The 25,118-nt window shown below is 44.5% G+C and overlaps 1 protein-coding gene and 1 long non-coding RNA gene across 2 annotated transcripts in view; both read right to left on the minus strand.

Annotated features, from left to right (window-relative positions):
• LOC130542047 (uncharacterized) overlaps window positions 1–14,133 on the minus strand; it is a 47,692-nt gene extending 33,559 nt beyond the window's left edge. Inside the window, exon 1 of the long non-coding RNA XR_008956325.1 lies at window positions 1–14,133. This exon is cut by the window's left edge and continues 14,645 nt beyond it. This is a non-coding gene — a long non-coding RNA (uncharacterized LOC130542047).
• The window catches only part of JAZF1 (JAZF zinc finger 1), a 320,632-nt gene that overhangs the window by 228,257 nt on the left and 67,257 nt on the right, over window positions 1–25,118 (minus strand). The window lies entirely within an intron of this gene.

Below are 25,118 nucleotides of genomic sequence, written 5' to 3' on the forward strand. Positions count from 1 at the left end.
AGTCCCCCTTTTAAAAACAAACAATCATATCCCATTTAATTTCAGAAGGCAAAACGGATATGATATGTCTGACGGAGAACTGTCTACGAACGTGATCCCTGGGGCACTTGGGTGGCTCAGTCAGTTAAGCGGGCAGACTCTTGTTTTAGGCTCAGGTCATGATCTCAGGGTCGTGGGAGGGAGCCTGGCGTGGGGCTCGGCGCTCAGCGGGGAGTCTGCTTCTCTCCCTCTCTCTCTGCCCCTCCCTCCACTTGCTTTCACGCACCCACGCTCTCCCGTTCTCTCCATCTCTCTCTCTCAAATAAATAAATCTTTAAAAACTAATAATAAAAATAAAATAAAATAAATAAAACAGATCACTAAATAAAGTGATCCCTAATTTCCTTTCTTGGGATTTTTCCTTTTTGTTTGCTTTTATTTTTATTGTTTTTTTGAAAAATCCATATTTACCAGAACAGGGTAAAAAAGAGTAGTGCAACACTATTTCAGAAAATAACATGGCTCAGAATTACACTGTTAGTTTGCATTAATGTCCCATTTCCCCACTTTCTGGAGAAAAAGCCACATAAAATGAAGACCCTCTGCGGACACTGAATCATCTCTTGCTTCTTAGCAGAGAAAATTTTACTGAGGACTTGTTTACTTGGGATACTAAGCTTCAGAATGTAACCATTTTACCTACGGGTTATTAAACTTACCAACAGGGAGGAGGCCGACTGTTTATACAAAGCAAGAAGTATGTCTTTGTCATGCTTCCTTTCTTCCCCTTCCCCATCCACTACTACTTCCCCACGGAAGAACTTTTAAAATGCCCGTTTTAAAAGAAAAAAAAAAAAAAAACATCATCAGTATTCTCATATCTTCTTTTTCTCCTCCCCGATTTTTTCCTCGTGGGGATGCAGGAGGCAAAGAGGGGGCGCTGATGGGGGTCTCTACTTCACGCAAGCAGTTGCCCAGACTAGCCGGTTTCCGGGTGGCTCGCTCCCCGCCAACTGCTGAACTGCACCGAGCCCCTCATCCGGGGGAAGCCCTACGGCGACAGACAGAGCCTTAAAAACCAGGAGGGGTGTCTCAGAACATGCCACTAATGGAGCTCAAGGGACACACAGGGTACAGTTTGCTACAAAAGGGGCTGCAATTTGCCGCGCAAGGGGCAATAATGCAGGAGCACGGAAGCCAAGAGCAGCTCCACCTGAAATGGTGTTCCAAACTTTTTAAAGCCTGGTTTCTTCATTTGAAAGCCCAACCTCTCTTCCATGTTGCTAAATCTCGTTGTTGTTGATTCGGAGATATTTTTCTGTCAGCAACTAGCTTCCCAACAGGTTCCCAATGTCTTATAAGGAAATGCAGCAATTCATTAATGAATGCTATTGGTGGCTCCTCTCTTGCCACCAAGGTACAGCTGGGTCACAGGTAATTAGGCCTGGAGGCTCCATCGTGGAGCGCGTCTTTCTGTTCCCTAATCACATGAGGAAGCCTCAGCAAGTTCCAGCTTTAATAGGAGTGCTTCCTGCTGCAGAGATCAAAGCTGGAGGTGAGCGTGATGAAGTCTAGCCAGATTTAAGGAGTGTCTCCTCTTCCCTCTCCTTCCAAACTCCACCCTACCAGCCCTCAAAGGCCTGCTTCTGGAGACCCGCCCTCTGACCCCCCTCTGTTGGAACACTCAGGTATTTTCATCTGCCAAGCCATCATTATTCCACTACATCACTATTTGCATTCTCTTGCCTCACGTGTTGCTTTTGTTAGCAGGGACGGTGGTTTATGAGAGCTTACGCGATCTCTCCAAGGATAAACGCCTTCTTAAACTATTAAGGGGCTTGATCCCCAAGGTAATCCCTTTCTCCTAGGTCATTTTAATTTACCACCTCTGAGCTAGGAAATTGGTCAAATTATTAGCACGACATGTACTTATCCTGTTGTCAAGCACCACCAATTTTCAACAAGAATGAAAATGCTATCCATGACGCAGATCCCATTTGGATACATTCCAGTCAGCAACAGTGGAGAAGAAAATAATAGAGATGAAAGCAATACTAGTATTGGATACTTAGGGAAGCTTAAAATAAATTTAAGCAGCTACAGCTGCTTCTTTACACACACACACTAAGGAGGTTGTCAAACTATGCTCCTGTAAAAGAAGGAGGAGGACGAAGAGGAGGAGGAAGAGGAGGAGAGGAGGAGAAGGAGTAGTAAGAGAAACAAACTCCATGTTGGAATTATACTGTTCAGACCAAAAAGCCCCTTTTAGATGTGGGTCCCCAAGAATATAACCACAGGCACCCTTAAATCCATCACGGTGCCAATGCCAATTAAGAGTCAGGGCTCCAGAGCCAGGCTGCCAGCCTGGGCTTCAACTTCAACATCCATTGCGGATACTGACAAATTACCCACCTCTCAACTGTTGGTCAGTTTCATGACCGAACCTCCCTCATCAGGCTGTAGCGAATACTCACTAAGACACTGCCTGGATATGGCTCCGGGGTCTAGCACACCTCAGTGGACCCTTCGCCGCCACCATCATCTTCCTCATGATGAACAAACTGCTCTACTTACCAAAGACGCTATTTCCAGGAAGAATGCAAGGCGAATACTGGAGTTTCCTTCAGTTTCTTCTACGACTACTTCACTTGCCCATTCTTCATCTTATTGCTCATAACTTTAAACATCACCAAATCAAGGCATAAGAATCTACAGTTGACTTTTACTATAAATTCCAAGGCAATTTACTTGCCAAAGGGATGGGTATTTCACAGGTATAATGTACTCTTAACATTTACATTTCCTATTCTATGTAGACGCAGAGTATATGTGAATCACCCCCTCTGAGCATCACAATACCCTCTGAAACAGAGGGGAAGAATGAGGCTTAGCTGCCTGACTTACCCAAGGCCACAAGGCTAGTCAGTGATGGAACGGGAGTGAAGCCAAGTTGCCCGACTTGTAACTGTGCCTCCGCATCCCATTGTCTTCCTCTTTTCCTATTCAAGTTATTCTTTTTTCCTATTCCATGGATTTTTGTGTACGTGTTTTAGCTGTTTTATTTAAAAATTAATTAGACTTATTTTTCTAATTCTATCAGGTGGAATAACATTATTATTATTTTTATATACTTTTGAGAGTTGTACTTTATTCTATCATCGTAAACTTCAAGTTTTCATTATGTCTCAAATACAAGTCCATATTTTCATGAATATTTAAAGTTTCCCTCTAACAGGCATGTTATTTTTCCCGATTATTAAAAACCACAGTTGTTAAACTAGGTATTCGCGAGGCATTTTCCCTTGCCCCAAATGTACTACCATAACAAGTTTCACCACTAAGAACATTCTTAAAATAGTTTAGATTATTTTTATAGGTATTACTCCCATTAAGTCCACTTTTAGAAACAAGGGAATGAAGTTTTCATTTCTTGTATGTTCTTAAAATCACAATATTAACCTGAAAAACATGAGTACTGAATGAAGATCTCACTGTGACTTTACCACATGTATAATAAGATCAAAGGGAAATCCATTTAATAGAAAATCTGTTTTAAGATTCAGAAATACACTGCAACATCCACACGTCTGTCAGAGTGTGTGTGGTCCAACCAGGAAAATATTCTCATTTTAGATTAGAAGGGTCCTGGAATCCCAGTTGATGGAACTTAGAGGACTCAGCCTTTACCTCAGCATGCCAGTAGGCGAAAATCTTGTAAAATCAGTTTAGCAATAACATTTCATGCAGTTCAGTGTTGTTACTGCAAGAAAGAAATTTTTTTGCTAGAATGGCTTCATTACACAAGTACACACAGCAACATGCAATTTCTACTTAGAAGAGGTTAAGATTTGGGGAACTTCTTGGTCCTCTCACCAGGGGCATATTTGGAGTGTTACATATGGCCCTATGTATATATGTAAATATTGAGTCACGTAGATATAAAGGAAACCCAGTGGATAGGAGTTAATATGTAAACTATCCACTTCAGGTTCTAATAATTTTTTTTAAATCTGGCAACAATATTCTAAATTAAAAATAAATAAATCTTCAAAAAAATAAATTCTAATATCGCATTTTATGGAAAAGAAAGCAGAGTCTACCAACCATTGCCAAAGTAGGAAAAAAAGGAAATGAAAAGATCTCATTTTCAAAAATGATACCTGATGTTAGCTTTCATTTAGTTAAAATACAGAGTTTGAACTTTGCTGTTCTATTGTGCGTACAGAAAGTGTTTTTAAAAATTATAAAGGCCGGGGCTGGGGACTGATTAAAATACTTCACAGAACTTTTTTTTAGCAATTTCTCTCTGGAAACTTCCATTCATAGACCAATCATCAATGTTTATCCATATCATTTTAATCCCTTTATTAAAACGTGTCCCTTGAAAGACTGCTCTAGCATGTTCTAGTTCTAGTTCCCATATGTATTTCGAGAACATAGAAGGGCACATCTTTTCAAACACATTCTTTCATGTGATGTTTCACTATCTGCCTTATCACTCCCCTGGCTCCCACCATCGGTTAGAATCAGTAGTGGTGGTGTCACAAACAAGAAAGATCTGATTAAATAACTTCAAACCTAATTCTTTGAAAAACCCGATTCTTCATCTCTCATCACTTAAATATCTTCTTTCCAATTTGCTAAAAATTTCTGCAGGTACATGACCATTTCGCGTAGCTAAAATCCAATCTGGTCTACGAGGCAGGGTTGTTTTGCTGGTGAGTGGCTAAGTTAGCAGGACCCAGTATATTCAGGGGGAAATGGAGGAGCTCAGTGGCATATTCCACTTCGCTCTGAGCCCAGAGCACAGCCTCGATGACAGGTGCTGCTCCCTTCCTTTTGGGTGCTAGAGCGCTCCCCTGCCCCTGCCCCTGTGGCAATGCCTACAAAGAAGCCAGTAACACCGACACCTTTCAGAACGGGTCCCGGACAATGGAGTAAGGGGTGGGTGGCAGAAGCAGGGGAGGAAAGATTGAATTCAGGGCTCAGTAAGACTTGCTCCTTCCCCTTCGCTATCCCATACATTCATTGGCAAATATTTATCAAGCTCAACAAGCATATCACAAATGTGGAGACACCTGCAAGGCCAACCAAGGTCCCCTCCCTAATGGAACTTACATTCTTGTGCAATGAAAGCAGGAGACGGATGATAACCGTGTAAACACATAAATAAGATCATGTCAGACAATGATAAATGTCCTCACATTTCAGAGGTGGGAAAATGTGTAAATACCCAAAATGTGGTAAGAGTAGGAAACATGATAATACACAAAAATCAGTGAGGTAGTCTTTTGAAATAGAAGTCAAAGTTTTATTTGCATCTATTGTGGCCATAGAAGGTCGTATTTTTCTTTTTTCATCCAGAAAGAATCTAAAAGCAAATAGCTTTCTGCCTACTCACCATCCCTTCCTCCCTTTCTCCTTTAACCCAGCTCTCTCGTGTTCGCCCGGAATAAAGGCTACATTTGTCAGTCTCGGGGTTCCATAGCTGGTAACTGGCAGGGCAGACACTGAAGCACCAGCTTGCCAACACCAGAGGTCACACTCCTTCCAGGCCCCGTCTCTTAGCCCATTGTCTATGAAGACGACACTATGCAGCTTCAGAAGCCTGAAGAGGCTGGGGCTGGTCTGGGTTTCTGTCCTAGAAACATAGCTAACTTGTTTGTGACCCCACATGTGTTAATAAACCCTTTCTAGATTACCATCTGCTGAAAAGCAGCCACCCGTCTAACGGCCACGTGGGAAGAATGAACCATTCAGTGCAGAGCACTTTCTGGAAAAAGGAAATCCGGGCAAGCAGATCCAAAGCCTCTCCATCTACACAGGGACACCATGTCCACCCTCCCTTTCTTCATGTTTCTGCTTGCGGTCTTTTAAGGAAGCCCTGTTCCCTCCACTGCTGTTGACTTCGGAAGGCAGAAGGGAATAAATATCCAGAAATATATCTGAGGCCCCAAGTAGACAGAAGCCTATCCAGAAAAACTAGCATCCCAAAGAGGTTCACATTCCTATTCTGGGGTTTGGCATACCCCTGACATCCCCATGTGTTCCCAAGAGTTTGGCTCTCTCAGCTGAGAAGCTCCCTTGAGAAGCTCAAAGCCAAACTACTCAGACTAGTTTTCAAAGCTTCGCCCCATCTAGCCCATCAATCCCCAGGATTCTTCATTTTCAGCCACATCTATCTTCTCACCAACAACCACCTCAGCCATTCTATGCACTCATTCTTCCAGACCTCCTAGACCAGGCCCCCATCCCGAGCGGTCCCTGGCATTTCTGCTGCTCCTCAGGCTGCCTGTCCTTCCTGCAGAGTCTCTGCTACCCTCCAGCAGGCAGAGAAGGTGGCTCCCTTTTCTGAATCTTGGGTCCCCATGAGGTACCACCAGAGACTGCCAAAACAAAATACTGCGGGCTGGGTGCTTTAAACAACCGAAATCTATTTTCTCACAGTTCTGAAGAAGTCCCAGATCAATGTGCCGGCCAGCTTGGGTGCTGGGGAGAGCCTTCCTCCTGGTTTGCAGACAGCCACTCTCACCTTTTCTTCACATGACAGAACATTCTGGCATCTCTCCCTCTTGTTAGACAGGCCTCGACCCTATTGGATTAGGGCCCCACCTGTAAGACCTCACTTAACTTTTATCACCTCCTTACAAAGCCTCTCTCCAAATATATCACTTCGGGGGCTGGAGCTTCAACATATGAATTTGGCGGGGGGGGGGGGAACCAAACATTCAGTCTAAAACAGAGGGAGAAGGGTATGAGCTATAAGACACCAAAAGGAAGAGAGGGGTTTGAGCAGAACTTACAGAGGCCGCCATAAAGACAAAAAGGACAAAGCAGGGACTGTGTCTGCTTTTGGAATGGGAGAAAGCAGGAACAAGGGGACTGACAGAGCCATAGGGTAGGGTTTACAGAGAGGTTTTATGGTAAGGAAAAAAAATTATGTGTAAAAGGCAACAGTGTTGTGTTATAAAGCACAACAGAATAAAGCACAATAGAATATAACAAAAGGCAGTCCTTGGTGTTACCCTCTGAAGGTCACTGTCATTTGACTGGACCACAAACTCAGAAGTGACCTTTACCTTACTCACTTGTCATAAAGACAGTGGAAGGGGCACCTGGGTGGCTCAGCATCTGCCTTCAGCTCAGGTCATGATCCCGGGGTCCTAGGATTGAGCCCCGCATCAGGCTCCTTGCTCTGGGGAGCCTGCTTCTCCCTCTCCCTCTGCCCCCCACTTGTGCTCTCTATCTCAAATAAATAAATAAAATCTTTAAAAAATAAAAAATAAATAAAAACAGTGGAAACCCTCACAGACATAATAATGAAAAACATTAGTACTGAGCTGAAGAAAGACTCTCATCAAATCAAATATTATGTTTTTTAAGTGCATTAATGGAATGATTCATAGAAGGACTATACCTTCCACACAGTCACACATACTGGCTGATGGAGGAATCAGGAAAAAATTAAATTCATAAAATAAAATTACAGCTCAAATTGGCTCTGGACAATTTATTTTCTTATTAGAGGACAGTCAACAAAAGACTTTTAAACCTTTGTCATTATCAATGATTTTTTAAAATTCTCAAGTTGCATCTCTCAAATAGACTCAGAACGTTCTAGCTCTGCCATATGAAAACCCAGCAGCAGGAGGAGGACTGGGAATAAAACACTGACTTACACTGCCCTCTGCTGGTGCACTGGCCACATTTCAAGTCCCTTAGTTTACAAAGTTACCAAAAGGCACTACAGTATTTTGAACAGCAAATTCAAGCCTAATTACTAAAAACAGGTTGTGGAAAATATTACTAAGTGGCTTAAATACCATCTGCACCACATCAGGCACACATTCCTAATGAAAAGGGCACATGTGTGGGACGAGATGGTGCCAAATCACATCTGCTAACCTAATATAAAGGGTTTTTTTTTAACCAACTCTTTAAAATATGCATTAAATTCACAATAACGCCTTTAAATTGCCCCGCTTTCCTACCTACCCCTGTCATGCCAACCAACTTCTCAGAAAACAAAGTTAGTAAAAAAAAATTAAATGTTGGCTTCACCACTGCATTTCAGCCTCTGCTTAAATCAGCTTAGCAATAAATAACTGCATGGTACTGCAGTTTACAAAATTCATTTTCTAAGTATAGACTTTTTTTTTTTCATTTAGAAGCTGCTAATTTGCCAGAATGTTGCTGGAAAACATGCCATTTGTTTAAACACACACACATCAGCCTCCATTAAAATGATTACAGCATCGTTCAAAAGTCTAAAGCATTTATTAGGTGTCTCTAATTCCACAGAGCATTTTACTAAGCCCTGTATAAATGAGGTAAGCCAAATCCTTGCCTCAGAGCTTGTTGCCTAAAATAGATGAACTAACGCACACGGACACAATGGAACAAACAGCCCAGGTACGTGAACTTAAGGGAGTGCACCTCCATTTTGTCCTGAGGTACAACTTGGGAGAGTTCTGGGAGCTGGATGTTTATAAAGGAGGGGGCGAGAGGAAATCATAGTCACCTAAAATTTGCACGGGAATGCCTCTGGAAGGACGTGGGATTCCAGGTACCTGAATGAAAAGGGAAGAAGGTTTGGGGACATGGAAACAAGTCTGCGAGGTCTCCTGCACAGAGGAGTGGGACAGTGACGTGAAGAAAGTGAGGCTAAGAAATTCCATGCCCCCCAGTGGCCACAGAGCAACTCACCTTAACCCAGTCCAGGGCATTCTGGGCGTCTGTCCAGGCACGATGGGCTCCAGACTCCAGTCCACCATGGGCTCCAGATGCAGGTGCAAAGTCAGCCCCAAGTCACTGGGCCTGCCCTGGTCACCGAGCTGCTTTACAGGCTTTTTTTCTTTCTTTTTTTTTTTAAGTAAGCTCTATGCCCAGCGTGGAGCTTGCACTCACAACACTGAGATCAAGAGTCCCCTGGCTCTACCAACTGTGCCAGCCAGCTGCCCCTACAGGCCATCTTTGAGAGCTTAAACCTTCCTTCATGCAGGCAGGCAATGCCTTAAGTTCTCGCACAAGTCTCTGAGACATTCATTTATCTTACTCAAGGGACACCTTGCCAGAGCCCAGGCCTCTTTACAAATATTAACACATTAAATTCTCATAACCATTCCATAATATAAGCACTATTATTAAATTCCCAATTTTACATATGAGAAAACTGAGGCGCACAGCAGTTCATACTTCACCCAAATTCACACAATTAGTAAGTGGTGGAGCCAGGAATCAAAGCCAGGCACTGTGATTCTGAGTTGGGCTCTTAAATGCTCTTCTAAATACTATGCTGTGTCACAGAACATGACACATGTCAGAATCTCCACGTAGAACAAAGAATACAGTACAGTCGGGATAAGTTTTGCTGAGGAAACAATCCCCAAACCCACAAGGCTTATTCCTTGCTCACGTTACTTGACCGTTGAGAGTTGTCAGTCACCATACAAGAGGCACAAGGGGACCCCAGAGAACCTCACGCTGGCGATTCCGTGCTCTTGCCCGCATGGGCCACCCATCATTTCCTACTCAAAACTGCCCCTGGCTGGAACCAATCGTACGGACCCAGGCACTTTGATTCAACCACTCATAGGAGGCAATCCCAGCCAAGGGGTTGGGGGGTGTGCTCCTATTATGTGCCCAGAAGGAGACAGAAATGGAAATAATGAGCAAACCCTCGTCAAAGACTACCCCGAAACAAGTGACAGCTACACTAGTCATGTCACATTTCTGATAAACAAAGATGACACTGTTGGCCCATGCACATAGGTCAAATCACTCCTCTACTTGCAGTAATGGACTTGCATGCGGTCGGGCATCCAATCAAGCAGCACCGGCTCATTCAGGCACTCAGTCATCCACTCCAAAGGCAGTTACCGCGTCGCAGAAGTACTCAGTGTGGCTGGGAAAGCCCGCATACACACAGTGTGCATACACTCGATAACAATGGCAAACATACAGGGATATCAACCGAACACAGATAACGCCCACATGGGAAAGGATTAGCAATCAAAAAGTGATATGCCTTTTGAAGGTAATAAGTCTTTATGTGGCTTTTATGATGGAAGCCCAGAACCACAGCCAAACATCGGAGCAGGGAGAGAGAGACTGGCTGGTAAGCCTAGAGCAGAGAACATTCTCTAAAGAAAACACTGTTCAGAAATGGTGTCTATGGCTGGGGAAATAAAGAAGCCAACAAGAAGGCCGCTCCCATGAACTTGTCTCACCAGCGTCACGTTATAACCTCTGGAATTAACAGAGCTGGGACTAAATGCCAACCTTCCAGATTTTCACTAACGAGTTATTGGTGACACGCAACAACGTGCTCCCTGAAAATGAAGCTTTCAGGATACAATGTGTCAATTCACAAAATACGTTGGACACCTGAATATAAATAAAATCATATTGCCCTAGGAGAATAAATTTCCCCTCTGCTTACTTCTGAAATTTGAATATGAAATTTGAATTTTTAACTATAACAAATACTGGAAAAGAACAAACACAGAAAGGTTCAGATTTGGGGGAAAAAATTTATATTTGAGCAGTGCTAGGTTTCTAGACTTTTTTTTAAGTCTTTGAGCCGTTTTTATAAATTAAAGAATCTTAGAAAATATAAACCAAAAATCTAGTCTGGACACACCTTCGAGAAAAATGTGAATACAGAGATGTGAAGCTTTGTTCAAGGCCACTTTCGGAACCAGAGAGGACTTGCACCCAGCTCCCCTGATTACTAGCTCTGTGCTCTTTCCACTGTTACACAACTATTCCCGAGTAAATCCAAGTGTGGCCTTAAATGGTGGCAGCAAACGTGAATAAATGTGTGTGTGACACAGCTGACTTCCAAAGTGCTGACAAACCTAGATTTTGCACAGGGGAGGGAATGGCAACTATTCTGTTTCTTCTATTTTAAATCCCCTCGTATCAGAAAACACAGATTTTCTATTGTGTCATTTAACAATTAGGTTAAAAACCAAGGGTAAGGCAGTGTTTTTCAAATACGAGGTTAATCAAGTTAGCAGGTCACAACCAGTATTTTTTTTTTTAATAGGACAGAATACATATTTACTTAGGCTGTATTTTCATTTAGCAAATACAGACTAATTTCTCTTGTTATAGCCTTTGCCCAAGACTCACAGGCCATGAACGACTATCTTTTACTGCCATTTAAGTAAAACACTGGTTTTCCGAGCAGACAAGTTTCAAGAGGATTGAGTGCAGGGAGGCCTGTGAGAAATAGACGGGCTGCTGCCCCTTCTAGCTTCTCTCCTTAGCGACATGCTCCAGAGGATGGAGAGAGGGGCAGGGGTCTGAGTGGTAGAGCTTTGGGATTCTGAGCCTAGAATTCCATGCTGCAGAGATGGGAGCCCATGGCTACACGGGATACCACCTGGAATGGGCCTGGGGATAGCACTTCCGAGTGAGGACCAAAGTCAAGGCAAGCCAGTGAGTTACAAACCCTATAGAGGTGGAGGGGGGAACAGAGACAAAGGTTCTTTTTTTTTTTTTTAATGATTTTTTATTATATTATGTTAGTCACCATACAGTACATCCCCAGTTTCCGATGTAAAGTTCGATGATTCATTAGTTGCGTATAACAACACCCAGTGCACCATGCAATACGTGCCCTCCTTACTACCCATCACTGGCAGAGACAAAGGTTCTAAGCTGGAATCCAGAGTTACAGTGGAGATGGCAGCGTTTTGGTTTTTTTTTTTAGCTTTTGGTTTTTTAAATCATGACATGTTATCAGCTGTGCAGGGATGGGGACCTATGCAAACAAGAAGTGCCCTAAAGGGGCAAAATTCAGGGCCACACGTGCAGGCGGTTCTATTTCTGTATATACTTCTCCAGGTAGGTACCGCTTCCCTGCCTACAATATTTTCTTTGTACTGTGTGATATTCCACCACTTAGATACCGAATAGAGGCTGGCAGGCAAGATTTCCTATGTAAGTATTTAAGAATCTCCAGGGAAGGGCACCTGGGTGGCTTAGTTGGTTGAGTGTCCGACTTTTGGTTTAGGCTTAGGTCATGATCACAGGGTGGTGAGATCAAGCCGTGCGTCGGGCTTCAAGTTGGGTGGGGAGCCTGCTTGAGATTCTCTTCCCCTCCCTCTGTCCCTCATTGTGCTCTCTCTCTCAAAAAAAAAAAAAAAAAAAAAGATGGGGTGCCTGGGTGGCTCAGGGTCCTGGGATGGAGCCCCGCATCAGGGTCTCTGCTCAGTGGGGCGTCTGCTTCTCCCTCTCTGCTCACTCTCTCTCTCTCTCTCTCTCTCTCTCTCTCTCAAATAAATAAATAAAATCTTTTAAAAAAAAAACCTTCCTTCCAGGAAAGGGCCAGCAGTTTAAAAAAAAATAAAAAATCTTTAATCTGGATTTTTCTGTTTGTTATGCTTTTTTTTTTTTTAAAGATTTTATCTATTTATGTGACAGACAGACAGCCAGCGAGAGAGGGAACACAGCAGAGGAGTGGGAGAGGAAGAAGCAGGCTCCCAGCGGAGGAGCCCGATGTGGGACTCGAAGCCCGATGTGGAACTCGATGTTATGCTTTTAATAATAGAAACCAAAGAAAGTAAAGTTCAACAATACCTTATTGGCTAGTGAGAACCTTGGGGTTTTGAAGGGTTAACAAATCAATCAGCTCTTAGTTTAAACTAGTTCCATCAGGTTGCTTTCCTTCTAATACTTCTGCCCACATCCCTCCACAATTTCCTGGTTGGCTCTGCTTCCCATTCCAGGCAGCAGGTATCAGCAATCTCTCCCACTCTCCAAAATCTGACCTCACTACCTCTCTTCTCATTTTCAGCAAACAGCCTGGCCTCCTATCAACCATGAAGAGTAAGCCAGTTGATGGCACATTCCTCAGCTCTTTGTCCTACGCTTGCAACGTTCTAGCATCTGCACTCTGCCTGCCTCCTTCCCTGCTGTCCGTCAGATGCTCATCCCCTTCCACCACCGCGGGGGCCTCGCTCACCCCATCAGCATCTTTTCCTATCAGTATTTAAACCCACCTACTTGCTCGTCTTTAAATAGGCAAATAACCTATCTCTCTACTTCCCAGCCTCGATTCCAGAAAGCCTGGAATCAAGAAAGCTGCCTCCCAGTCCTTCCCACACCCACTGCACCTTTAACCTCAGATTCCAAGTCCACTGAACCGGCTCTAGTGGAAGACACCAAATGATCTCGTTTCTAAAAAACTCAGCAGAGTGCAGTATACGGAGAACCCCTCAACCCATCCCAAAACCCCATCTTCCCTCGGCTTTTGTGCACACACTCTCCTGCTTCACCGTTCAGCTCCGCCATCTGCCTGGGTCTCCTTTGCGCCCCCTTCTTCCCGGTTTTCAGCTGTTGGTTTTACTCTCCCTGGGGCACCCTGCTCTTCTGAGCGCACAGCTTCTCCCTCTGGGCAAGCTCATCTGCTCCTACGGTGTCAGTCCCCACCAATGTGATGCTGTCTCCGAAATCTATGCTTGGATTCCACCGGAACATCATTCACCCACATGACCTCTCATCATCTCCCATCACAATTCTGCCCCCCATTGTGTCTCCCCCATTTCAGTTAAGGCCATCTCCACCCCCCTGGATGCGCAGGCCAGAGACCAGGCAGCACTCTGGTTTGCCCCCAACCTTCAGTTCCGGATCCTCAAGCCCTATCTATTCTTCCTCCCAGTGTGTCTTCAATCCAATCAAGAACAGTCCACCTGGGTTCAAGCCCTGCCCCTGCCATTTACAATTATGTGACTGGGCAAGTTCCGGCCTTCGGTTTTCTCATCTGCCTAATGGAATAAAATGTTTTCTGTATTCACAGTGCACTCCTCCAAAGAGAACTTGGAGGATTACATAAGTTAATATATAAAAGGCACTCGGAACAGTGCCTGCACAGTAAATGCTTTGGAGGGAGACAATCCCCTGGAGGTTACTGCGCTCATCATTCATCACCACCCCAGCTCAAGCTCTCATCCACCTCTCACCTAGACACCCAAACCCCTTCTGACGGGCTTCGCTGCCTCCAGTTTGCCTCCCTCCAACCCACCCTCCACATGGTGGCCAGAGTGATCTTTCCTGCATACAGCTGTTCCCCTTGCCTTTTCCTTAGCTGGGCTCCCAGACTCCTGCGCTCCTCCCTCTCCTCCCTCTCCCTGCCCCTGATCTGATACTCCATCCTTACCGAGGTCCTGTAAGTCCTCCAATGTGCTGTGCTCTCTCCGCTGTAGGCCAATGCTCAGCCTGCCCCTGTGCTGGAAGATTCCACTCTCCTCCTCACTCCTGCTCCCTCCCTTCCCTGAATTTCCGAGTCTGGGTTGCCGCCCCCAGTGGGCACGAGAGAATGCTGCAGCTTGCAACTACTCCGCAGTTGCAACCGCCTCTTACTATCCTCGGCGCCGGGCAGATCTAAGCTGCCTGAGTGCGGGACCAGATCTGTCTTCTTCATTTTTCTATATGCAGCACCTAGCTATATGCCTGGCTTGTGAAAGGTGCTCAGGAATTACCAACTGACATTAATAAATAAACTCCATTAACTGTAACCTCTCTAGTAGAATGTAAATTGCATTTTGGAACAAAACAGTGTTCACTTTTTATTTCAGGATCCCCTTTAACTAAAGCAGACCTGGACTGTGCCTGGATTCTGGTTCCTTTGAATGTGGGAATGCTTCGGAAGAGGTCGCACTGGGGATAAGGGAACGTTACGATTCACAGTTTGGCATTTCACAGCGACAGATGACTGAAGATGATGATGATACAGGCAACAGCTGACACCACACATTTACGCCACGAGGTACCACGCTCAGCATACCACACAGAGCTTCATCTAACCATCAGGAAACTCTGAGGACGGCACTGACTATCCCCAGTGCATCTGGAAGGTCCATAAAAGTCCCCTCATCATGCCCAGATCCCTCTTCTGAAATTGTTCACAAAACAGAGCTGAATGCTCTTAACTAAATGTCTTCCCTCTTGCTCTCTCGCTCTTTCTCTCTCACTCTCGCTCTGTCTCGGCCGTGGTAAGCAGCCATGAGCAACTCTAACTTTTCCTAATAAGCAACAAGGCAAAGTTAGGACCAGCCGCACTTTTCCCTGTCTTGGTTATTGCTGACACGTTGGCCAACATGATTTAGAATAATGTGGGGATTCTTTGCATTAATGGAACTGAAATTCTCCTCTTCTATTCAAAGAGTATACGATATACATTATCCAAATGTCCAATGTCTTGTTTCTTTCTTTTTCCTAAAGATTTATTTATTTATCTGAGAGAGAGGGAGAGAGCTAGAGCACACACTCACGAGCGTGCATCGGGGCAAAGGAAGAGGGAGAGAATCTCAAGCAGATTCCCCACTGGGCACAGAGCCCAATGTGGGGCTCAATCCCATGACCCATGAGATCAGGACCTGAGGTGAAACCAAGAGTTGGGCACTTAACCGACTGAGCCATGCAGGAGCCCCCAATATCTTGTTTTTTATCCTATATTCAGCCAACACGCCTCGACCCCAAAATTTCAACGTGAAAAGGTTTAGGACTTAAAAAAAGAAAACCTGTATTTGGACTGACTGAAAAAAATTCTATGTAATTTTCACTGTCTATTCACAACTTCCAGAAAGACTAAAAGGCATTTTTTACAGCTAATAAATTCCAGTTTAGAAAGGTTAAATTTTCTAAGCTTTGGAATCTCACCAAAATGGGGGAGAGGGAGTGTACAAGATGGAATAGCTTTTTAACATATTTTCAAAAGCTACCCAGTGACAAAAACAGAACTGATGAATAAGAAAGGGGTCTTCATTTTCCTACAAAGAGATTTGGCTTTTTTGTCTCCAAGCTTTTGGTGCTTAGAACTCTACTTGGCCAGCCTCAATATTGGGAACGGCCAAGAGAAGTTTCTGTGCTCCCTAAGGGAGGAGAAGCACATGAAACATCCTGTTCTTTTTAATAGTTCTGATGATATATATCCAAGTACTTAAAGTCAAGTTTTTGAAAGATGTTTGCTTCATTCTGTTAATTAGTCTGAAATCCAATGTTGGAACGAAGAGAAATGGACAGTATGTTCCATACTCCCAATTTACTAAAAGGGAGAAAGACAAGTTCTAAAGAGAGGATGAGTGGAGAAATCCATCAACGTTAGTAAATAAGAGTAATACTTCTGTTCATAAATCACGTTCAAAATAAACTATAAACCAGGACTTAGAAAACAACACATGAGAGCATTTCTATAAACCACAGTCCCTACATGAACTCTGGGTTTTAGATTAGTATCTTTGGGCTCGCCTAAAATTTCTGTAAAGTAAACCCTACAAATCCACAGGCAAAAATGTTTTCTTTCTGAAACTGCTGATTGTTCAGGTAGAACTTACATACATGTAACTAACAGGATATATTTCTTACTGAATGAGGAAGTTTCCGGCTTATGAACAGGAATGGGTACGTTCAGAAACATGGAACTGAGGTCTCCGACAGCCACCAAATGCAAAGGATGACTCAGCACATTTACTTTCATTTACTGTCCTGTAGTTTAGAGACGGCATGTTAGGTTCTATAAGCAGCATGACTAGTTTCCCAGGAAAGAGCTCAATTTAGCTTAACCCGCCACAGAGGTGCCTTTATTCTCCGACCACTCTAGTCACAAACCTAAGGGAGTAGGAGAATGGAAAAGAAAACAGCATCACAAGATCGTCAACACGCTGTGCTTTTAAAATCTCCTGCCAATATTCGGAAAAGCAAAGGTCTGCCTGGAAATGAAGAATCATGAGAATAACTAGACCAAGTCTGTGGAAAGTGATCACAGGTCCACCAAGAAGCAGGTCTGGGGCATCTGTGTGGAAGGACTGCGTTCTGTGTTGGGTGAAAAATGGGAATGAATGAACCGAACCCGTAAGCGGCACTTGCCGACTTTTTGGATAAAGATAAAGCTCTTACTTAATCTAACAGAGAGCTGGTGGTACTAGTTACTTAGAGATTATGTAAACTGAGCACCTAAAAATGAGAATAATACTGAAGTAATCTTTACGCAATTGTGCAGTTTCAGTATTGCTTTGAAGTGTGATGTTTAATGACTTAATGAACTACACAATCAAGTCCCCCAATTCTACAAGTAACAACAGGGGTTTTGGAAATATAGGAGTTCCCCTTTTATTCTCGCTGTGCCACAGTAGTTTTGCAAATAATACCAGAACTGTGATTTCAAACACACATCATCTGATAGGCCTGGCACTGTAGCTTGTCGACGTTTTCTATGCCACATTAAGCACAGCTGTATCACAGTCATGTCACAGGGTTATAGGCCATACCCTACGCATTACTTATTTCCATATATTACACGTTCTGTATTATGTTTATTCCACCATAACAATACCTAACAAAGCTGAGATGCACTAGAAGGTTTGAAAAAAAAAATCACAGAAGATACTGACATATTTAAAGTTCAAACCCACTCAAAGTGTGTGCCTGGTATATTTGACGATCTGCAAAAAACCAAACATATTCAACAAATGAGCTGAAATATCACTTTTCTTAAGCCCGAAGGGAATTAATAGACCAGGGATCCTTCAAGATGTAGAACTTTTTGTTTATAACACAGTAAACCTCAAGGGATAAAATCCTGATTTTCCACGTGTTGTCTTATGAACCACAGATGGATAAACGGCACCGCATCAAACACATCTCAGTGACTGGGGTGGGCAGTGGTGCTGCTCTGCGTGGGAAGCACGGTGCCAACAACCCCACTCCCGGCAGGTGCTTCCTCCCACCCTCCTGCCTGCGCGGCTCCCCTGAGAAGGAAAAAGGGAGGCGGGCATCTAATGGCCCAGCTGAGTAGAGGGACAAATGCGAAAATGCAGTGAGGGATGAGAGATGGACAGTGCAGAACGCTGTAGGCGTCGGAGCTGGACAGATGGGGCCCAAGTCCATCTCCGCTCCAACCCTCGCTGCATCCCATCCATGACCCAGGGTCTCTCTCCTGGGGTCTCAACTACAGTAAGGGAGATAACAGTATCGCCTCAGAGGACTGTTGTCAGAAATACATGACACACTGCAAATAAAATGGTTGGTAGCAGTGCGTAGCACATGGTAGGGCTCAGTGAATACAAACATCCCTCGGATCGTCATTTACCTATTTATGGGTTGAGTAATTCCCATAGGTGTTCTCAAATTACCTCTTAATACCTCAACCTTGGCAGACTATAACAGATAACGAATTTTTTTTAAAGATATAAAACAATTACCCAATATGCATACTATGATGGATACTCATGACATATTATTGGCTTTAAAAAGGTTCTTGAAAAATAAAAACGTTCTAAAAAAGGTAATATATTTAGCACAGAATCAGTTCTTTGAGAAGAATATGTATGTCCACAACTACGGCTGGAAAAAAGTCTAGAAGGATATATGCCAATTTGTGAGCCTGGTCCTCTCTGGGTGATGCAATTATTATTAATGATTTTAACTTTTTTTCCTTTTGCTTATCTGTTTTTCTAATCTTCCTACAATGAACATACACTACATATTTATATAAAAGATATGGGAGGAGAAGACATTCATACAAGCCTGGGACGCGGCGCTGAAACAGCGGGACTACACAGAGCTGACACCACACGCACCAAGCTCGTGATGGCCTGAAGCAGCACACGAAGGTCAGGTATGGCCAGAGGCCCCTCCTGGAGAAAGAAAGTGGACTGGACTTGGAGCCCTAGCCCAGCTGTCTCCCCACCACGGCCCTTGGTGAGTCATTTAGTGTGGCCTCCGTTTATGACTGACGGATGGATGGAATCGGATCTGACCCACAGTAACACTGACAGGGGATGACCATCCCTCCATCTTGCAACACTCTGGCTTGGCTTCCAGCTCGTCCCCTGCTAGCTTTCCTCCCACCTCCCTGGCAGCTTCTTCTCCGTCTCGTTTACTGGTTCAGCCAGTCTCTTGGCTTCTTATTGTCCCAGTACCTGGGATTTGACCCCTGACTTCTTCCCCATTCTATTCTCACCTCCAAGGAGATCTCATTCGCTCCATGACTTCAGTTCCATCTCTTCTCCCAACTATTCTTAAAAGTCTATCTTTAGTTCTGACCTTTCCCCTGAATTCCAGACTGCAGCATCAAGAGCTCCCCCCTGGAGGCAATCGTTTAGAGGTCTCATGGGCATTGCAAATGCCATAGCATAGCCCAAACCAAGGTCATCATCTGCCTCCAGCCTTCAACCTGCTCTTTCTGGTCACCCTCATCAAGGTTAATGGTAACCAAATCCTTCTAGTGGCTCAGGTCAAAAACTCTGGAGTCATCCTCGACTTCTTTCTTTGTCTCATGCCCTAAACCCAAACCTATCGACCCTACCTCTAAAATCTACCCAGAACCCTACCATATCACACCACCTTCAGAGCTGCCAACCCTGGTCCAGAACCATCACCTCTGTTCTGGGTTATTCCAACAGCCTCCCGTTCGGTCTCCTGCATCACCCTTGCCCCTCCAGTCTATTCTGAACCCGGTAGCTGGAGTGATGCTATTAAAGTGTCCGTCCATGATGTCATTCTCCCACTCAAATTCTCAAATGGCTCTCCATCTCCCACAGATAAAACGCCAGAATCCTCGCGCTGGGCAACATGGGTACACCCCCACTTCAGCCCCCACCCCCTTCTTCTTCACTCGCTCTAGCCCCTCTGGCCTCCCTGCAGTTCTCCCTCCCTACTTTCCTATCTCCTTCAGGCCATTACTCCAATGTCTTCTCACCAAAGTGATTCCGCAACCATGCAATTTAAGTCTGGTGACAAAGCTCCCCCTGCCTCCACACACCCCTATCCCCCTCCTCTGTCCTACTTTTCTCCTTAGCAGTTCCACTGCCCACCATAACTTCCTTTATTCATGGTCTGTCTCCCCACAGTGAGGGCAGAAGTGCCACAAAAGCAGGAAGTTGTTTCATTGTTTTGCTCCTCACTGTATCCCCAGTACCTAAAACAGGCTCTGGCACGTAGTAGGCACTGAATAAATGTGTGTTGAAGAAATAAGCAGGATTAAACAGTTCCTGTCCTAACTTCTGTCAGGGTTAGGTGAGGAACACGTGAACTAAGGCATTAATAAATAATTTGACACTTCGACAGCTCTGTGAATGGTGTTATTGTCATCACTGTTACAGTGAAGACGTACCCCAATCCTGTCAGATACGGCCAGAATGAGTCATGCTCTAACACTGTTTCCCCACCTCCCTTTCTACTTATCTCTTTCAAGGACAGAGGTTAGGAACTGGGAATTCCCATAACATTAGGATTCTGGAAAGAATTAGGTTCAGAGATCCACTCAATGTCTAACCTAGAAAAGATGGTCCTACTCACAAGTGGGGATTTTTGTCTTCCCTTGGAGAAGAATAAGAGGATCGGGAAGGGGAGATTAAAAGACTAGGAGTGCCCAATCTCCCTCCACGGTGTCAGAAATACTGCTGAACCTCCACGCAACTCAGGGGGACAGGCCTCTGTCCTTGACTTTTGCTTGGCCCTGACAATACAATCAAGTCTCACCCAGGGTGGGTTTCTTTTCTTTTCTTTTCTTTCTTTTTCTTTCTCTTTCTTTCTCTTCCTTCCTTCCTTTCTTTTTAAGATTTTATTTATTTGAGAGAGAGAGAGAGAGCGCACAAGCACAAGTGGGGGGGGGCAGAGGAAGAGGGAGAAGCAGGCTCCCTGCTGAGCAAGGGATCAGGATCTGAGCCAAAGGCAGACACTTAACCAAATGAGCCACCCAGGCGCCCCAGGGTGGGTTTCCGTGTAAATTCTCGATGGACAAAAGCTTGGGTTCAGCTTAGTGGTCTCCATCGGGAAACCAAGAGTATACAAAATACTCTATGAACTCTAAGAGATACAGACAATAGCATGTTTCATTATAACACCCCCGGAATTACTCTTGGAGGCACCAAACAGAAATGATACAGAGTTAGAACCTTCTTCTGAATGCAAATGTTTCACAGCCAGTAGAAAACTCAGCTTGAAGACAGACTTGCTAACCTCTACTCCATCTTGGCTAGAATGATTGTTTAAAACTCCTCTCCATGAGCTCCAAAGAAACCACAGCCCTTTAGAGGCCAATAATAGTACCTGCTACTTGCAAAACTAATATTTAGTTACTGCAGCTAAACTGCAAAGCATTGTAAATCCTGGTGAGGAAGGCAATTAATCTAATTGAGTCAAACGTGTGAGGGTTTTCAAGTGGGTAAAACTGCATCCTGGAACACCTGAGCCCAGCAATAACATCTGCCCAGGTTAGGGAATGGGCAGAGGTGAAGGAAGGCAGTCCCATCACACTCCACCTGTGAGTTTTAGAAGAGGATTCCCATCACCTTCCCTGCAACCCCTTTTAGAAAGAAGCAACTTATAAAATTATATACTATTAAAGACCCTATCATCAAAACTGACCAATTTAAGACTTAATCAACATAATTGTAAGACTTTGCTTATCAGCGACATACCAAGCCTGACATGTTCCTCTCCTATCATTATGTTGAGACTGCATTACCCTAGAAGTAGGACGAAGATAGTCTGAACCAAAAAGAAACAAGTTGCTACAGAAAAAGCTTTCCTTTCTCACTTTATCTAAGTGACTGATTAGTTGAGAATACTGCGTCTCATCCTCATCAAGCTTGGCTTTCTTTTCTTCATTACAAACAAAACAAAAAAAAACAAGATATTTTGCATCTGGACTCTCTTCCAGGGGCAACAATGCATTCCCAAGAAGAATGAGATGTAATGGGAAACTGCTATAAGGACACACAGGCAAGCCCACGATCTGTTCTGCTAAGAGCCAATCCGAGCAGAGGTGGAGGTTTCCAGTAGGCATCAAGAATAATCTTCATGTGGGGGTGTCTGGGGGGGCTCAGTCGGTTGAACATCTGCCTTTGGCTCAGGTCATGATCTCAGGGTCCTAGGATTGAGCCCCGCGTTGGGCTCCCTGCTCAGCAGGGATTCTACTTGTCCCTCTCCCCTCTGCCCCCCCACTCGTGCTTGTGCTCTCTCTCTCAAATAAATAAACACAATCTTTAAAAAAAAAAAGAAAATAATCTTCATGTGGATGGTGTCTTAGAGTCTCCTTCAGCATATGAAATACTTTATTTATTATAGTGCAACTAGAGAAAATGAATGAATCCGTATCAGACCACAGTTTAAAACACAGCAATCCTCTAATATTGCTGACAATGACATGTTGTCTTCCAAACAGCAATGTTTCTTTTTTTCCACTTGCTTTTGACTCCACACTGGATCTGATATATTCATCACACACAAGTCAGGAAATCGGGACTTCATGTTCCAATAGCCACTCCCTCCATCAATCTCTCATGGAGACGTGCACCTGGCTAGGTATGCATCCATGCGCTCACGGCAGCGTGTCATCATTTCAATAAACAGAACCCAAGTGTAAGAAGACGACACCAGTTTCTAGGGAGAAACAAGATCTGACACATGTTAATACCTCATTATACATCCAGGCCTTCTGCCAAGCAGAAGGAACAGAGGCTCACCTTTTAACATAAACATTACAGGCCTTTTTTGCTATGAGGCTCAAGTCCAGTGTATTTATTTCATTTACCACATGGTCATTTTCCCTCCACTGTAAAGGACGGCCAGTGAATAAAAGCCATGTTAGTTCAGCATTATGCTTGAGAATTTTAAACAAACCAGTGAGGCAAATCACTTATGGTTTTCATACCAGGCATACCTCGGAGAGGCTCTATATAAATACTTCTTTCAGCTCAGAACACCATACAGACATTATGAAATACTGCACTCTGTGTGAGCAGGAGACACACACGTAGCCCTAACCTAGCAAATAGAGGGCCCCATGTTTGCACATCCATCTTCCACAGGGGCCCCGAGGTCTAGTGGGCTAGCCCAGACTGGGACTGGAGAAACCTGAGGGTTACAGGGTTTCAGGTTTAGCCAAGTTATTTAAACGACATCCCAGTTGCTTTGTCTCAGGGAAAGGAGCCTAGGACGTTATAACCATGGCAGACGCATCTAAACTGCGGCAGTTCCAAATGACTCAAGCTCCAAACATCAAATTAATCTGTCATCTAAATCTCCCAGTCTTACAGGTGTGCTTTTGTATCTGTCCGTCAAATACCAAGCAAACCACAAACCTCCCTCCCAGGAGAGCACGCTTCCAGCTCTTACTGAGTGATGTCTCTTGAGGCATTTCTCCTGTGCGGAGTTCTACAACCGGTCTCTTGAAGCGCTTTCGTATACTTTAAAAGCTGCATACACCCGATGCAAACCGTCCCGTTTCACATACTCTGCTGAACTGTAGCGGAGCCGAGCCGCGTCACCTGCCGAGAATGCAACCAAGAATAGTGGTCGTCTTTGTGCCGGGTGACCCAGAGAGAAGGGCTGTGGAGGGCGGAGAACGTTCTTACTCCCTGTAGCCACGGTACACTTGCTTCTCACTCCAGATCGATGAAACCTCAACTGGGGACGTGGCTCGTCAGGTGTAGCCCGAAGCGGCTGGGAATATAGGGACCTAGTGCTCAACCAGCCTCTCAATCCAAAATGACAGCGCAGCAGCAGAAGCCAGAGGCCACCAGAGCAGACCAGCAGACATAAGACAAGATACAAGATTAAGCAAAACACAGGCAACCCAAGGAGGAGGAAGAGCAGGCATGAACGACCTCAGGGGTTACGACACCATCAGAGCACAAGGCCACTCTCGAACAGTTCCGAGGCAAGAACACCAAGTCACCACCAGCACTGGACACACGTACAAAGGGTGCTGTCCAAGGGTGCACACAAAGCTCCACTTTCCAGACCCGAAAATAGAACTAAAACAATTTCGCAGGGACAATTTATTAAACAAACCGTGGCCTGCAAATTAAAACAGAGAGACGTAAGACTAAAGGCTTATACACCACATCTTAGCCCAGCACAGCTCACTTCCCTGAGCTAGAAAACACGTGCTCTGTAGGGGTTGAACGATGCCCTCCCCAGCTGTAGAGACGGACTCGGGTGGGATGCAAGGACTCCTTTCTTCGGGGCACAGAAGGCAGAGGGAGAGCTAACCCAGGACGACACCTCAATTCTGCCACTGGTTCTCTATGCCACCTTTACTGCGCCCGGTTACTAATTCGGCAAATATTTACTGGGCACTTACTCGGGGCCAGGTCCTGGGCTCTCGGCGTTGCTTTTCTCCCAGTGCACACCGCTGAACCAGGGCCCGAGTCACTTCTTGGTTAGATTAACTTTCCAACCTCTCTTCATGTTTACCTTTCCAGCGATGCCAAATACGTTCCATTTCCAAGGTCATCAGCATCCTACTTTTTAACCAGGAGCCTCCCTCATGATGCTCCTTTTTATTACATTTTGGGGACAAGACACTCCACACCTTTGGTTCCCAAGCTCATCTTTCATCATCCCAAGATCATCAAACCAACTCGTGTTCTTTGTCTTCCCTCTTTCCTGCCAATTCTCCCTGTTCCTCTAACATTCACATCCTCAGCGGCTCCCTGGGCTGACCATCCCCTGAGGTGCCTTGATCCGGAATGGCTTGTCCCTTTCTTTATTCATCCTACCTTTCCTACATCATTCATCCGATAATAATCTAAGCACCCTCTCTATGTACATCAATCACTCTCCTTGAAAGAGCGTCCGCAAGAATGGTAGTACACACTTTATAGAGCACTTCCAACGACGCCATCTCCATCAGTCCTCAACAACACTGCGAACAGGTATCACTTAACTCACTTTACATACAAGGAAACCAAGGTGTGTACGAATTACCCAACTTGTCCTAGAGAATACAGCAAGCGAGTGGCTGGACTGGCACCCAAACCCTGTCAATCAGCTACCAAATCAGAACTTGTCCACTTATGATTCTGCCTCTGCCAAACCCAGTTTAGGAATCAGCCATGAGAAACACAGGATGGAAGGTGCTTACCTTGCCTCATCTGTTGATGGCCAAACTGGGCCAAACAGTGAAGAAAGAAAAGGCCAGCTCAAAAGAGACAGGACTTGGAGGCTTGGAATCTTAAAAGGCCTAAGTGAATTTACAAGTAGGATCCAATAAAGTGTCATCAGGAAAAACCCTGACGAAGCCGCAAAGGTTAAATCACAAAGTGTACTGATAGTTTTTAAGGAACACTTCCACATCACATGCATTAATGAGTAAAAAGGCACACATCCATTTGGCTCCT

Source organism: Ursus arctos, unplaced genomic scaffold (assembly GCF_023065955.2).
Source record: "Ursus arctos isolate Adak ecotype North America unplaced genomic scaffold, UrsArc2.0 scaffold_3, whole genome shotgun sequence".
Lineage (NCBI taxonomy): Eukaryota > Metazoa > Chordata > Mammalia > Carnivora > Ursidae > Ursus > Ursus arctos.